Consider the following 3,552-nt stretch of genomic DNA (forward strand, 5'->3'; position numbering starts at 1 on the left):
CAACAGACCTTGCTTCGTCTGATTATCTATTTCGATATTTGGAGCACTTCTTGCAAGATGAATAATTTAAAACTATGGTTGATGTTAAAAATGTGGAAAACTAAAAATTTTTAATTGAAAACCACTAGATTATTATAAAATTTATTGAAAATTTAGAAAATAGATGAGATGTTAAAAAAATATGATAACAAATACATTTTGTAATTTTAGCAATTACTTTTTTTTAATAAATTTTAATGCAACACATCCATACAATAATGGTTGATTCACTATTAATATATTCTCCATTCATATTTATATATTCTCTATTTCAATTAACCTTGTGATGAAAAATATATTGAATAAAAAATATTTGATAAAATATCTTCCGTAGTATTAATTTAATATCACAATATTAGGCACAAACTTATCTAATAGTTTACATAACTCCGTAACAAATAAAATAAGTCTTTGCGTAAAATTGAAAATCAAACAAAATGCGCTTACAATTTGCAATCGTACAAAGTCGAAAATGAGGTATTTGCCTTATTTGAAATCATTAATAAAATTAATGATAAGGGGAGTGTAAGCAAAATTAATACTCGCAGTTACGTAGTTACTATGCCGCTAAGAGAATTTATTAGATAAGTAAAATTACCATTTAACCCGTTCATGGGAGAGTTTCTGCGGACAAAACTATACCTGTGGGAAAACTCTTTACTTCTTAAATGTATTGTGATGTGTTTCCATGCATTCCGCATCATTTTCAAACACAGTACTCACTTAATTTCTCTGCGTGTGGCTCCGACTTCTTCACCCATATGGGTTATGTCTTATGGGATTAGAGTCTTGGCTCCAGTTTTGTTAGTCAGTCGCCTCATGGATATCCCGAAGGTCACCACCGAAACCTTTGAGCCGGGACTAATGCGCAAAGCCAACTAGCCGTAACTCAAGTTGCGGCTTTTTGGCATAACACGGCTCAAAGTATTCTTATAACTAGCCTCTATCATATACAATCACAGATTTTGCACTATCTCTTTCCTTTACCGAGATATTCATTATCCAAATAGCCGCAAAATTTTATTAATTTGATACATGCGTTGGCAAAAAGAATCATTAAACTGTTTATCTCAAAAATACTGTTTTTAACTTGTGGCTATTTGCCTTTGCACATTAGGGCAGCCCTGCACCATGTGCCTTATGGTCTGCTCAGCTCCACACTCACAATCAGGGTTGTTCCTTTTCCCCCATCTCCGGGGTAAGAAGTTCAACAACCCTGCTCCGTTCTTACTCTATTCTGCTGAACACGTGCCCTTCGGGGCAAGTCAAAACCCGGTACTCGAAATGTAGGGTCCACGATTAATTGTTTTCAAACACCGTAAAAATTATGAAAATGATACAAAATGCATGGAAACGTTTCTATGTTTCAAAGGATTTTTACGAAGTAAAATTTAAAATAAAAATAGAAGGAAGGCACGAGAAGAGTCTGTGACCCATAACTGTCAAGGAAACTGTTATAAATGTCGATACCATGTAACATCTTCTTGGGAAACCCTGTATATTATTAACCCATCCGCATATCAGTTTTTTTTTTCAAAATATGTATACAAATACACTAATTGAATGTATCTCCGCAAGTAAAAAAGTTGCCCCATCGGAGCAATAACTTTTAAATAAAAATATGGTACATATAACTCAATAAAACATTATACCTGGGAAGTTAAGCTTTGATTTCCAAATGATTTTAGTTGATGTTTCAATTAAAAGAATAATTCTATCCTTACAGGGACATTTTTGATAAAGTGTAGTCAATAAATTTGTAAAAAAAAATTATACGAAATAATGCATTACAAAAAGCTTTCTTTACTGATTTGTAGGTATCACACTAAAATATCTTTATAATATGAACTACCACGGACGGAGACGTGGTTTCAACCGCGGCTGATATGCGAATGTTAAATATTCTTAGCCGCCAAAATATGGCCGCTGGTATGCTGATGGGTTATCTACATACCAACAATGCGTATATGCATTCTAATGTAATTTTCACATATGCGAGAGTTTTTAGGGTTATATACATATTTTAAAATTAAGTACTAGAGAACTATATAAAGCCAACATATTTTTGCTTAAAATTTATAAACTATTAAAAATAACAACAGTGTTATTTTAAAATTATTTTCACATACGTGCTGATTTCAAAGCCAGCATCATAAACAGTCATAAAAAATAATCTAAAGAAAATACTAGTCAACGTAAGTGTAACCCAGAATGAGAAGAAAAAAAAAAACAGTTTAATACAATATTAAAATAAGATAACTATTTTTAAAATGTAATTAATACAATAACTCTATAACAAAAATATAAAGTTAGGAATGTGAGCGTACATACTATAATGCCTAATTTGTACTTTCAACAATGTGTTATGGCTAGTAGTAAAGGAAGGTATACAAACATTCTTTCTTTTCCATTTAACCGGACTGAGCTTCATAAACATAATAAAATACATATATATATATATATATATATATATATATATATATATATATATATATATATATATAAAATAATAATAAAACCCTTATCCGCACCCCAATGGTGCATAGGGCACTGTGTCATATAAACGCAGTGTTATCTTGATCGTTTACACATGAAGGAAAGGTGATCGGCCCTCCGCTTCAGGTACCAGTCCATGGTAATATTGAATAAATATTACAGTGAAAAAATCACTTGTATTTATTTTACCCCCCTTGGGAATCGAACCCGGGACCTCCAGAACGGTAGCCGAGCGTGCTGACCATTACACTACGGAGGCGGACATATATATATATATATATATATATATACATATATATATATATATATATATATATATATATATATATATATATATATATATATAAAACTAACTAACTAACCAACCATCATGCCGTTTCCCCGCAGGGGTAGGCAGAGAGAATAGAACGCCACACCACTTTGTCTTTGCAAACATTCTTCGCCTCTTCCACATTCATGCATCTCCTCATACATACCCGCTGATTATTTCGACTACTTTCAAGTATTTGGCATACCCAATCGAGCTACGTATATATATATATATATATATATATATATATATATATATATATATATATATATATATATATCCATTAGCGATTCTCATGTAAACTTTGGGAAGCGGATCGGACTTGGGAGGATGCATGGGAGCTGGCCGCTGACAGAAGAGTCTGAGGCAGTTTGTGGACTCCATATACTCCACATAGGGAGCGGATATGTTTAAACAGATTACTACTTCTAAGGTTTGGCAACCATCGTCAAGTTAGAGGTTCAATGTTGCAATATATATGTATATTTACATATAATTTTATTATAACAAATAAAATGATAATATGTCAAGCTTAAAAAAATACATATAAACATATCGCTCACTCTCCTTTCAAGAATATGATAAATCAAAAATCCTCAATTTTCAGCTGTGCATGTTTTCGGAATGCCCAAAAAATGTACTATATCCCAGCAAAAGTGGCATATTTTTAATTTAATATTTTCCCGCTACAGGGCAGAAAGTGTGAC

Source organism: Brachycentrus maculatus, unplaced genomic scaffold, assembly GCF_059751285.1.
Source record: "Brachycentrus maculatus isolate JH-2025_06_01 unplaced genomic scaffold, ASM5975128v1 h1tg000078l, whole genome shotgun sequence".
In the NCBI taxonomy this organism is placed as follows: Eukaryota; Metazoa; Arthropoda; class Insecta; order Trichoptera; family Brachycentridae; genus Brachycentrus; species Brachycentrus maculatus.